Below are 14,493 nucleotides of genomic sequence, written 5' to 3' on the forward strand. Positions count from 1 at the left end.
GAGCATGTGGCAACAATAAGTGTTGATAGCTCGAGCGCTTGTAAAACCACACAGTTTGTATTTTTTTAGACAACTGCTGGTGTTTGGTGGAGAACACTTACTAAATATCAGCTCATTGCAAACAAAAGTACAACAGAGTTTGTTGCTAACATGCAAAAATTAAGCAGAAATAAGTAGGAAGGATTTTAAAAGCAAAGCATTTCTGACTAAAGATATAAAAGGAGAGTAAATATGATTCCTTTATTGTTTTCCACACCTTTAAACTCCAAAATTGTGATCTCATAAGATAAATGCCAGTGATAGGTAAAAAAGAAGCTGCCCCCATCCACACCCCCACCCACAGACCCGTATATACCCTCAGAACTAAGTGCAGCAAGGTCTCCCAAAAGGCACCAAGATTAACAGAACAATGAGCATCTGGTGGTGTTTTATCTGATGGTATCTGAGTTGTGTCTGGCTGACACAGCAGTGGGTACCTTATTTTGTCTGTGATGAGATAACGATGTATAGTGGAAACAATGAGGCAGAGTGGGGAGTTATGTGATGGTGAGGACAGCAGTAAAAGAGGTGGACAAAGAAGTATCACTAACAATTTATCATTTTAATTCTGTTTGCAGATATTACAAGTTGATGCGCCATAAAAAAAACATTAGGTGATCTTTAGTATTTGCACGACTAAGTGCTACTATATTAAAGAAATGAACTTCTGCAAACCCAATTCCAGAAAAGTCAGGATGCCACATAAAATGTATCAAAACAGAAGGATTGCAAATCTCATAAAGCCACATTATATTAACAGTAAAATCTCAGAGATACATCTCAAAGAAGTTGGGATGGGCAAAACAAGTCAATGGAAAAGGAAGCAGCGCTATAAAATAACAGCTGGAGGAACATTTTGCTTCCAATAAAAGCATCTTAGAGAGACTGAGTTTCACCAATCTGCAAAACTACAAATTGTAGAACAATTTCAGAGTAATGTGAAAATGCAAAAACATTGAATATCACATTATCTGCAGTACATGATGTGATCGAAAGATTCAGAGTATCTGGAAAAATCTCTGAGTGGATGGGACATGGATGACCATGATCTTTGGCCCTGAAGCAGCATTGTGTTAAAAAACAGGCGTGTTTCTGTCACGCCATCAGTGTAAACACAGTTCACTGTGCAATCCACGCATGATCCAGAAACACTGATGTCTTCTGTGGGCCAAAGCTCAGTTAAAATGGCCAGAAACTCCAAATCTGACCTCATGTTGTCTGAACTCAAGAGAGGGACCATCCAACTTGTTATCAGCACTCACTTTGTTAGCCTGCATCTCTGATGGTATGGGGGTGTATTAGCAGCACGCATATCTGGAAAGCCACCATCACTGGTAAATGGTGTATAATACAATACAATACAACTTTATTTGTATAGCACATTTAAAAGACCAGCGGTACACCAAAGTGCTTTACAATAAAAACAGGAAAATTAAGACAATAAAGAAAAGACTATTAACAAAGTACCACATATGTCATCAGGTTAAGGGCACTAATTATACAACAATAAAAGGGAATATAAGAACAAAGTTACTAAGAGCAGATATAGCTACAAGATAAAGTACATAAATAAGAAATTGAACCAAATATAAAACAGGGACACTAACTAGATGGAAAAGCTATGTTGAATAAATGAGTTTTCAACCCTTTAAGACCTACCATAGAGTCCGCCAGAGCTTATATTATATTTTTACATGCTGTAGTGCCATTTTTGGGAGCAATTCAGTATACATCAATACAACCATTACAGCCTAAATTTTAATAATATGTATGCATTAAGTGCATAGTAATTACATAAATTGCAAAAAAGTGCAATAAACTACAAAAAAATTGAAAATCGTTTTTGTTTTTTTAACATATATTTCTAGTTAGAGAAATTTAAGAGGCTTATCCCTCAAAACTGTAAATACAAAAAAGTTGCACAAAATAGTTTCCCACCACAGGAAATTTATTTTGAGTGTCTTCATAGTTTTATTTTTGAAATACACCAATTTTTATACACTGCAGGAAAAACGAAAATAAATATTATAGTGCAAATTTGCAAAAAAGCAGCATATGCATCAAAATAAACTATTTCCAGCAGTGCAATATGAGTCCTAAGCATCCCAGAATCGACACAGAAAGTCATAAAGTCAAACATAACTTTTAAAAACACCAGTATAGGCTCATGAAGCCCTGATGGTAAAAAACTACATTTCTGCGAAAATGACGTCACTTCTGGTTCGGGCAGGTCATGGCGGACATGCGATAGTTCACGCTGATGGACGTAGGAAGTGTTATGAACAGCTGATCGGATCGGCAAAGCGTGTTTCTGGAATATTATGTTTTTGTTGCTGCAAGCGCTTTTTATGCAGTTTTTTGCAAAGCTATATGTGGAAGGAAACTGTGACCGAGGACAAGCTGATGGCATAAGATGTAAGTACAACTCCTCCGGTTTCATATGCAAAAAAAAAATATTGCGCTAGCTTACGTGGTTGCAGAGCTACCAGGATTTAAAAGTAGTTGCGCAAAACGGAGCGTGCCTGCTCCGACCGGCTTTAAAGAGTTAAACGGGATTTAAAAGATAAAACGGAGTCTGACGCATGGATAGCGATGGGAAGGTTGTTCCACAGATTCGGTGCAGCCAGGGCAAAAGCACGGTCACCCCTAGATTTAAGTCTAGATCCAGGCTGAGCCAGGAGTAATTGGGCTGAAGACCTGAGGGCTCGCCCAGGGACATATAGACTAAGAAGATCGACAAGATAACGAGGGGCTAAATTATTTATAATTTTAAAGGTGAGCAACAATATTTTAAATTCAATGCAATATTTTATGGGTAACCAATGCAACTCAATAAGAACCGGTGTGATAGAGGCATGCTTTAGTGCCAGTCAGAAGGCGAGCCGCAGCATTCTGGACAAGCTGAAGTCTGTGAAGGAGAGCGGAGTGAAGACCAAAGTAGATTTAGTTACAGTAATCCAATCTAGAAGTCACAAAAGCATGAATGAGCTTTTCAAGATCTGGTGTATAAAGGTTTTAGAACATCATATATACACATATAACATCCAGTCAATGCTGTTTTCAGGGAAGGCCTTCCATATTTCAGCCAGACAATGCTAAACCCACATACTGCCTCATTAGCATCATCTCTTTATATTCTCAGATCCTCAGGGCTTTAGAGTAGCTGGTCCCTGCACATTGTTGTCAAGTCTCTGTGTTAGACGTTTTCCTGTTTTGGGTTTCCTGCTTTATTTTGCTAGTCTCTTCGTTTTAGTTTCAGTGTCTTGTCATTATTGATTTGTTCAGCTGAAGTCTGAAGAAATCACTTGGATGAGTGACGAAACGAAACTGAAACGCTACGTCCAGATGAACAGAATCAACTCTTTGGGATTTACTTACCTGGATGATTGAGCATGCATCAAGACTGTTCAGCTGTGTCTCATTATCCATTAGCCCTCAATGTCTGTGTTTACGCCTCGCTTTTCCTTTGGTCTTTGTTGCACTGTCCTGTAGTCTTCTGTTGCTTTTCCAGCCTTTGTTTGTAATCACACTTGTGGATGCTTTGCTTTGGTATTTTCATGGACTTTGTGTTTTTAGACGTCTTCATCGCATTGAATGAAGGTTTGTTCTTACTGTTCTTTGATATCTGTCAGCTTAAACAAACAATATCTTTTCAATGTTCACTTGCGATTAAAATATGGGAAATTTTTGAACCATTACATTCTGTTTTTATAAAGCATCACAACTTTAGAGTAGAAACAGCAAAGCAAAGTCTTTTATGTTTGTGAAAGAGTTTCTAAGTGTTTTAATCTGCAGCAGCACAGATGGAAAAACAGTAAAACATAAGTAAAAGCAAAGCCAGAAGCCCAGTGTGGGTGTGCGTACTCAACTGCGTAATTCAAAACTCCCAAGTTGCCTGATTGCGTCAAAAACTGCTTCTACTGGACGTGACCTCAATTTTAAACCAAGTAGGGGAAAAAAGCCTCTTCTTCCTCTTTTTCTATTCATGTGGCTAAAACAAGATTTTTTCCTTCCCCTGCAGGCATGTTTTATTTTACTCACAGTTTCCATGGTTTTCTAAACACACGTATTCATAGGCTTTTCTTTCTTTAGATTTCTGTTTTTCATCGATTTATTTTCTGTAAAAACATAGTGCATGTTTGGATGTGTGTTGTTGTTTTTTTATAAAGATGATACTGGCCTGTCAGTCAAGCCCTGAGGAAAAACGCAGTTTACCTTCAGTTTAAAATCAACACAAGAGAACTGATGGAAAACGCTGCACCCTAATGAGTCAATGGATTTGCATTTCTCCTGCATATTTCCACACATCGCCCTGGATCTTTATTTCATTTGCATTTTGGTCATGTTCAGTGAGGTATATGCGATGCCGTTCGGAACTAAACAGCTAAAAAAAAGAAATCAAAGATCTCAAGAGGAAGACAAAGTGAGAAACTACAAAATAGGCGCCCACTTATGCTAATGCGTTTCTAACCACGCTGGTTCGGTTGTTATTACACTGCTGCATTACAAGTGGGAGGATTTAAGTTATGTATTTTCACACATTAACATTATTTCTCGGAAAGCTTCATGTTTTAAACATACTAAACGAACGAATCTCTGGTTCAGTTTCATGATGAGGTTTTACACTGAAGTAATATTTATATTGTCAGATCCAATACATTTGTCAAAGTATAATAAACCAAACGGCAGCCTCTGGGTTTGTTCGTTTGTTTTTCCCCCAAAGCCTTTTAGTGAGCACAGATAACTGAGAAACTACGACCACGTTGACTCAGTTCTGTATCGTAATGTTATTTCATGCAGCAACATCTGGGGCTGAAAATTAAGTCAAGCAGAAAAGAACTGCAGTTCCTCTAATGAAAACTTGACGCTGGCTTATAAGTGAATCCATCTCCGTAAACTCTTTAAAACCTGAAAAGAAGGCAACTGGTCGATTTTTTAGGTTTTTTAAAAAGTTTCATGTTTCATCCAAGAGGTTTCTTCAGTCTAAAACAACTGACGTGATAATAATAAACCTCTAATCCAATCCAATCCAATTTTATTTATAAAGCACTTTAAAATACCCAGCACAGGAACAAAGTGCTGTACAGAAAATAAGTTAAAACAATAGAATAACAGAAAACAACAAAATAAATAAGTAAAACACATAAAACATAAAATTAAAACAGCCCTATATTAAAACAAAAACAAGAGTTTCCCCTCTAGTTGGAGATGTTCCCGTGGATGACACATCCATGGTTACTCACGACTCTCCATCAGCTGTTCTAGAACTAAAGAAGCATCTTGGATGAGACGCAAAACATCTACAAAAACCGGGTGCCTTCTTTTCAAACAATCAAGTCACCCATGACCTGGACGACTGTGAACCTATAGAAACTCTCGATGAACTTCCATGTTAAAGTGCCCAGCTTTAGACAGAAATAAACAAGCTGAAGGGTTGATACAATTTATCTGAGTCTCCAAAGGTCCTGCGAGTCAAACACTTGAAAAGTCTATAATTATTTGGACGATGACATCATTTTTTGCAATTCTGCCTCATACACCACCAGAGGGGATTTAAAGTCCACCAACATAAATGTGGTTGAAGTGTAGACTTCCGACTTTAATTCGGGGTCTTTAATTAATGCATTAACACTTAAGGACTGTTATACACAGTCCCCCATTTTCAAAGGCTCAAAGGAAGAAAACACCTAACAGAATAATTTGCACATGATAGACTGAATTGACTTTTGTTAAGTTACCTACGTCCAACCATGTGATGTCAGCTTGTAGTCAGTTTTAGTCAGCTATCGGTCACTCTTAATCCTTTTATTGTGTTAATCTTATTCATTGTATTATTATTGTCTATTTTACTCATGTTTTAATATTTAATATATATACTGATTTATTTTTATCTTCTTTTTCATTTATGTATTCATTTTATTGTTATTTATATTTGTTTCCTTGTCTGCTTAATGTATGGTTTTTAACTGCTATCTCTGTTTTATTATTACTTTGTTGTTTTTAAAGTGCTTTATAAATAAAGTTGGATTGGATTGATGTCCCACATATAGTTTGTTCAGACCTGCTTACCCCACACTTATCATCTGCTATATCTAGAGGGGTTAAGGTTTAGGCAAGCCTGTGGTTATCTGGTTTAAGTTTTTTTGGTTAGAGTTCTTCACCAACTTTGCTCAGCAAAACAAATCTTCATAGTTCATGCAGGTTTTCCAAGAGTGTGAGCCTAGGCTCTGAAAAATGTCTGTCCTGTCCACGTCTGACAGCTTTTTGATCTTCTTACTTATTTCTGAATAGCTGCCTTTAACTCAGAAAGTCCGATTACTGCCTGCAGAGCAGCGTTTCCTCTGACAGGTACTTACACTCCATTCTTCTAAACCTGGCATCTGCCCAGGTGAGTCATACTATATTTCTGAAGCAGGTCCGATATTAACCGAGTGTAAGAAGGAAAAGAAGAGAAAAACGAACTCCCCCACCGTCATCGCACATTCACACCTTTCATATCATGTCACTTTACAACAAAACACGCATCAGCATTTTCCCCTGCCAAAACTCTCCGGGCGATCCAGTTCTGAGCGCTGAACAAATGGCTTTGTGGCAGAGATAAGATAACTCAGGCGTCAGGGATTATTGACTGTGCAGCCTATAACTGAATATAAAACTAAAATGGTATTGATTTGGGCCCTTAGAGTCCCTCTTTATGGCACAGTTACCATTTTTGAAGCACATGAAAAGGGATTCTAGACTTATAAATGCCCTGCACACAATCAGGATGGTGGTATTCTCCTGTGCACTGGATTTATATGAGACATTGTCCGATATCATGCTTTCTTCTCTGCTTCCCCTGCGATACACGAAATAGAAACTTATTTAATGAGAGTCATACAAGAAAATCAAGACACTAATGTGTCTCGGTGGAAGTAAATGAAATGTATTTCTTAGGGAGTCTGAGAGTGGGGATGGCGCCAGAGCTGACGGAAGAGCAAACGCATGACATCATCTTTATTGGAAGTTAAAGGTGTAATAAAAGCAGATGTTGTATGGTCCTGTGAGGCTGATCTCACCTCCACTAGCCCTCCTGTTGTGTGCACTCCCACCCCCTGACTGGCCAGTCAGTTTTAACAGCTCTTAAATTAACATAAGAAACAAAGATTTCAAAGATGAACGAAACAGGTGCTCATCACTTTTATATGTGCATAGTGTGGAGGATGTCATAAGGCCTTGAGGCAATCCAATGTAAACACAATGTTTATGAGTTTTTGAATTTGTAAATCGGTCAGATTTGACCCAAACACAACAGGAAGGTTAGACATGGTGTGCTAACAAAGACATGGATTTAAACATGCAGCTATTAAAGAAGCTCTACTTCCTTCTGTCCTCTAAAGTTGTGGTTAGCTCAGTCCCCTGAAAACAGTCCCTGTTTGACAAGTCAGTATTAGGGTGGGGAGTAGTCTTTTAACTAAGGCTGTGCGATATGACCAAAATCTTATCTCCCGACATAAGACATCTATCGTCCCGATAACGATATAAATCACAAAAATTTAACATTTTCTGTAAATTCTGTTAATCTCGGGCAGCTTGACTTAAGTGTTTAAGCTGGGCGTCGTGTAGCTGGAGTCGAGACTTTTAACCGATACTGACATTTTTAGACATAAGTTGTAACGGCGTGCTGCGGGGAAAAGCCTGTTCTAACGTTTGCGTCTAAGGTTTATTTTCTAGCACCTGACGCCTCTTTTTTGCTTCTCATCCGTAAACACTCTGCATACTCTTTCACGGGATTTAATTTATTTTGAAAAGTCTCAACAGGATCTTGAGCTTTATTGTGAAAGGTTAATATGCAAAACAAAGAAGCGGACGGCAGGGCCACGCCATTGTTTTACCGTCGTGGTTGCTAACGACAACGCGTATAAACAGTCATAATGTGGTCATATGAAATATAAGAGAAAGAGAGAACTTTAATAAATTAATATAGCCACTACAGCGACCATCAAAACGATGAAAAAATATTGCTGTAAACAGTTTAATTTGCAACATCACGAAACAAACGATAGCGTAAAATGAAACGATAGACGTTTTGTATCGTCATCCGATATATATTGTTATATTGAACAGCTAAAACACCTACTTTTAACTGCTTTTGAAATACTTCTTGGTGTCTTTATTGTGACAATTAGCTACAATAACCTGCTTTAAAGCAGTGGTTAACCAGAAAGAAAGAACCCATTACAGCTGTTGTTACCTGACAGTTTTCCCAACAATATTAAATTCTCATATTAGTTTCCAGGAGGAACACTGAAATGTTCAGGTTCCTGTTGAAGCTGCTTCACAAAGCAGAAGACAAACATTTGCTGATGCTGCTGAGAGCCACTGAACAACATTTGAAAGGAAGTGAGAGGAGCTGGAAATCTGGATATTTTTAGATCTAAATTAAATTAATATAATTTAATAATTTCTATACTTTATTTTATTTCTATCATTCTTTCGTTCAGTTTTCCTGTTTTAATATGATCAATATGTCATTTTAATGTTAATTTTATGTTTTTATGTTTCCTGAAAGCAAGTTCTGTTTTATTATTTTAACTACCTATTTTTTTTTATTGTTAAATAGTTTTTTTTGTGCACAGTCTCTGATCAATTTTACTTTTGTCTGTTGCTTTAAAAGCATTTTTAATTCCATCTGATTTGTCTGAAAAGTGCTAAAGACATAAAGCTTAACCGAAAAACAAAACAGACTAAAACACTAAATCAGGAAACAATTCAGCATCATTTTGTAATGACACTCACAGTAATTATAGTGTTTATGCATCAAACGCAGGGCATTCAATTTGCCTGAGCTGTAATTATCTGTGAGTACTTCCCTGGAGCAAAATGTAAAATAAAATAAAAAAATAACACAATAAAATAATAACCCTTTTCACAATGCCGTGTCAATTGGCTTCCACATTTAGCAATTTAATTACAAGCCAATGCTTTTATTTAACCTGTAAAATAACTATGATTCCCTGAGGGTCTAATTATGATGTAAGATTTCTGCAGGTCATCTATTTAATGTTTTATAATGTTTGCACTGCTAAAAGTCAAGTACACAGATCTTGACACAGTCTTGAAAGCATAAATTCAACAGCTCTGCCTCAGTCCTGTCTATTTTCTCCATTTTCTCTGATTAACTGGTTTCAAGGTAAAAAAGTAACCAATACGTGAAATGAGAAAGTGCTACATGTCAAAGGATAACAAAAAAACAAACCAGTTGTGCATTCAAAGCTGGGAAAAAAGTTATATTTCAACTAAACTGAGCAACACAATCAGCAGTAACCCATTCTAAACCGCTCCTATTCCTGCTGGCCTTCAGCATCAGCACTTGACAGATGCTTGAAAAGAGACATTCGCAGCATCTGTTGCCGTAGGCACCAACGTTTCTTAAATGCGTTTCCATGGAGGGATTTTATTCTCAGTTGACCACGCAGAAAAGAAAAGAAAAAAAAAAGAACATGATCCCATGTCTTTCATTTCAGTGTTGGCATGCTGTGTTTCTATGGTGATGCATTCATGTGTGCAGGCCTATTTTAAACCTCACATGTTCGGCTCCAGCACAATCATGATGCAAAAAAACTCTCGCAGCTGTAAGCTTTGAGGGAAAGCGTTCCACAAACACTCCTTTATTTGAAACTCAGATCTTTCCTCATCACTGGCTCAGAAGCTGATTGTCTTTACTTTAAAAGTCAAGCTTTAAAAAAAAGAAAAGAGAGAGAGAAGAGAGCAAGAGGTATCAGGCTGGCCAGAGTGAAAGTACCGTTGGGAACTCTCATAGAGAGGAACTACAACAAGCCCTTTGCAAGGATCTGAAAATGACCGATTCCATCTGTTTATAATCTTTATGACAAAACAGAGACTGAAGTAAAAGTCTACGGAGCTCCAGATTGTTGCAGAGTTCATTAATCTTCATACCAACAGCATGGCTTATTTGCAACTTTGTATATTTCATTCTTAGACTGTATTTGCCTTCTTCAGTGGTTCACAGGTAGGGATGGGTACCGGTATCCGGTGCCATGATGGCACCGGTTCTGACATAAACGGTAGTAACCAGACCGAAAAGCAGCGCACATTTACTTCTCTGCGTGAGTAGCTTAATGTTGTTCGTGTGTAATTTACGTTGAGTAGGCTAACCACGTTATTACATTAATGCATGTAAGGTGAACTAGCAAACATCATCATAGCTACATGCAGCTGTCTTCTTGTTTGATGGCAGATACTCCCTTCACCCTGGCCAAAAAGGATAAAATGACCAAAGAAAAAGTGGAAAACAGCTAAACATGAGAGGTTTTTGGACAAAGTTTGTGTTTTTTCCATTGTTTAAGCACTGCTTCCAGCCAAGAGTGATACCATATATGCCTCATAGCTGCAGAAAAGGATAACATTGTTGTCTTTTTACAAAAAAACAGCTGAACATGAGAGGTTTTTGGACAAAGTGTGTGTTCTCTATTCTTTAAGCACCAGTTTAAGCACCGGCACCATTTCAAAAGTACCGGTTTGGCACCGGTATCGGATAAAACCTAAACGATACCCATCCCTATTCACAGGTCAAGTTAAACATAATTTTGTAGCTTTACATCAAATTTCTTTTGACTGGCTGCTCCTTGCAAACACAAGGTTTGAACAGCAGGTGACTAGAGCCAAGTGTGAACCTGTGTTCCTGAGAGGACCATATTAGGATATCCTCTCCCTGTGACATCATATGGAGCAAAGATTTTAAAAAAAAAAACTGTGTTACACAAGGCTAAAATTAACACAGGCTCAGCAAAACTGGACACCAGGAGACTGGAAAAACACTGCCTGGTCTGACTATGGCATAAATAAAAGGAACAATAGTAAATATGCATTGAATTTCCTACATTTACACACTGTAAAGCTTAGGTTACCCAGTAGTTTCATGCTGGCAAAGCTGGCTGTCAGTACTTCTTACAGTGTGCAGCTGTACTGCAGATTCAGGTCACTTTCAGAAAACCAAACCCACATGCTCTTAATCTCTACACACGCCTGACTCATCACTATCTCCCATCATGCACCTGAGGCCACTGGCATAAGTGGGAAATACAGACCTGTTGGTCTGTATCTCAGCACCCATCTTGGCTGAGTCACTTTTGCCAGAGTCTGAGTCGCACACATGAAAACTTTAAAGCAGTAACTGTAACAAGTAACTGAATACTGGTCAATTAAAAGGAGTTAACTGTGAGAAACAAGTCATTTTTAAAGGTACAGCCTGTTGGTCTGTATCTCCAGCAGATACGAACATTTCTGCAAAAACATCACAAATAACTTGCAAAATCTGGCGAATCTAGAAGGAACAGCTGCATATATATGGGATTGGACTCTCTGTGCTTTTGAATACTGATGAAAGGAGAGTCCCTCAAGTTCCAACACAGACCAGGAGAAACAGAGTGTGACAGAGAGAGACGGACAGGAGGAGAATAAAAGGAGGCATCTCCGTCTGATGGCTGCTCTCGTGTGAACTCCCAACTGAGAGGAAACGCCTCAATTGCCCAAAGGAGTTGTGTAACAGTGATGGTAGCGCAGGATGGACCGAGATAATCTGAGTCTCCGTGTGTGCGTGTGAGAAAGAGAAGAAATAAAATGTGTGTGAAGAGAAAAATAATGTGGAAATGTTTTTTGGAAGCTATGAGTATAAGAATTAGAGCTCGTAGGGGCAGGTTGTGTGTATATACGTGTGTGTGTCTGCATGTTTTTGTGTGTCCTGACTATGCAGAAATGATGACCTGTATTTCTGTGGCCCAGAAGTGCCAAAAGGCATCTTTTATTAACTACAGTTTGGCTGAGCTTGACCCATTTGAGATTAGGTTGTGTGTCTCTGTTTCACCGTGCATGTGCGTGTGGACACGAGCCAGCCGTGCATGTCCGCACACGTGCACGTACGAGTGGGGCTAAATCTTGTTGCAGTTTTACATCTCCAAACAGTGCACGTCATCAAAAACTGTAATTAAAAGTCGATTTTTTTTCCCCTCAGATTTTGTTTACCCCCCCACTATCTCCTCCATGCTGACTTCTCATCTTGTAAATATGCCTGTTTATAATCTATAGCCTGCAGCCCAGATAGGTAAAAACTCATTTCATTAACCAGGAAGGAGGAGGACAACATCAGAGGACACGCACACAAACTAATCTTACATTTTCTATTTATCTTCTGTCACTTTGCCTGCTAAAGACAAGCAGCGTACTTTGGGGACAACGAAGAAGACGAGTGGGGAGGAAGTGAAGTGTAAGCTGGTGTTTATGAGAAAAGATCTCATGAAAATTCACCGTTATCTCCATGGATTTTTGTCTGAAACCGGGAGCCACAAACTCATTAAAAGTTGTTTTTTAAAAACACTAATGATAAAAAACTTTTATCCAGTAACTTGTAGGAGGGGAAGGATCTAGTTAGGAATGTGTTTTCCTATTTTAACTCACTCTATTCTGCAGATTTAGGTTATAGCCACCATTTTTTATTATTTTGATGTGTTTTTTACACATTGGTGTGTCTCTATAAACTCAGCTTGTTTTCATTCCTATCAGATTTTGCTGTTTTGTCAAAGCCAATTACACCTCACAGTGCTTTGGCCTCAGTGCAGTGATGCATCAGGAATGACAATAGTGGATTCACACAGAATTCCTCAAACACACCTGCTTGTAAGGACCATTCACTATTACAGTTTATACTGAACTTTGTTCACTGAGCAATTTTTAAAAAACATTTCATGACCAAGCATTATGTTTCAATGTGGAGAGTTAACATTGTGAAAGGCAAGCATTATAACCTAAACTACAGCAGTTTCCTCCATCTGTGCAGCAAAAGATTATTAGTTCCATTTGTCACAGCTTCTTTTGATAAATGGGGATGAAAAGGTATGCAAAAATATATTATATGCATGATAACAGTCAGCTCAGTGAAAACAAGCTACCATATAAAAGCCTTTTTATTGCATTTGTGGTTTATTTCGAGACAGCTGATTGGCTAACTAGAGCAGCTGCTATAATTCACATTATCGAATTAATCCTGCAGATTTTTCAGTTTCAGTCTGTCAGTAGGTTTGATTATTTAAGTGATTTTTGATGCCGGGGAGTTAATCAGCAACAAAAATCAGTTGTGATGCACTTTCAGAGAAACTGGTATTTTTATTTGTCTATAGGTTTGATGAATTTAATGCCAACATTCCCATCATTTAGAGCAGCGGTCTCCAACCTTTTTTGCGCCACGGACCGGTTTATGCCCGACAATATTTTCACGGACCGGCCTTTAAGGTGTCGTGGATAAATACAACAAAATAAAACTAGTACCGGTACCGAAAAAAAGAAGATTTATTCATAACACACGTGAAAAGACCCAGGAAAACCGAGTTAATGATCAAAACGATAACAAAATAACGCTGAAAACCAATAAAACCCCTGAAAACTATACACTTCACACCTGAGCCTCAACTCTCGCGGCCCAGTACTAAGCGACTCATGGACCGGTACCGGTCCGAGGCCCGGGGGTTGGGGGCCGCTGATTTAGAGAACTGGAAATAAGGGAAAGTCTATTATAAGAGTCTTTTTATTCATACTAAAGATTTCTTTGAACATCAGAGGTTTTCAGCACACTCAACAGATGTTATTAGCTGCTATCACTGCAGCCTCAAACTAACAGAGACTGTAGATTTTTCCTTTGTAACCAGTGATAACACAGATCTGTGTGAAGGAGTCGAACTTGAAAACTAACCGTGCACTACTCAGTGAGTGGGTGTCCTCACACACACAATTAGGATAATATTAACTGAGCTGACAACAACAAGATTGTCCCATTTTCACCTAATGTAACTTTTGTGATTTGATCAGACTGATGCAATCTAATTATTGGATCCTTGAGTGGATGTCATGTGAGTGAAACCTCCACCATGCCTCTATCCACTTTATGTTTTACACTTTAACTGCCTGCTGTCCCTAGTAGAGAGTCGATAGAGGATACTGCTCACAGGTGATATGTATAAAAATGATAACAACTGATGTAAGAATTTCAATATGGTGTTTAGATCTGAAATAAGTGTTCTGGGGGAAAAAAAAGGACAAAATCTGCTTTATGTCCAACTGTTCTCGTGGATATTGAAGATAAATTATCTAGAAGCCTGCAGAGTGAAATACAGTACAAGTTCTTCATCGAGGAGTTTTTGGTGGCTACCCAAAAACTCAGTATGGGAAAATGAGATTTCATTTACTCAAGAATAATGGACATTTTTGTTCAGCTAAATAGTTGTAATTAACATTAAAAAGCACAGATTTCTGCCCAGTAATGCAACACAGACCTATCGCCCTGACTGTATGTACTCACGAGTGTAGTCGCCCTGCTAAAGGCTTAAGCTAACCCAGGAAAAACCCTGAAGCAGAAAGTGAAACCAACTCTAAGACCATCTATTTTACAAAGATGACTGGCAT

The 14,493-nt window shown here is 38.3% G+C and overlaps 1 protein-coding gene across 4 annotated transcripts in view; it reads right to left on the bottom strand.

Annotated features, from left to right (window-relative positions):
- fras1 (Fraser extracellular matrix complex subunit 1) overlaps positions 1-14,493 on the bottom strand; it is a 337,242-nt gene that overhangs the window by 141,195 nt on the left and 181,554 nt on the right. The gene's annotated exons all lie outside the window — the stretch shown is intronic.

This window comes from Neolamprologus brichardi, chromosome 12 (genome assembly GCF_056152115.1).
Source record: "Neolamprologus brichardi isolate AB-2024 chromosome 12, ASM5615211v1, whole genome shotgun sequence".
In the NCBI taxonomy this organism is placed as follows: Eukaryota; Metazoa; Chordata; class Actinopteri; order Cichliformes; family Cichlidae; genus Neolamprologus; species Neolamprologus brichardi.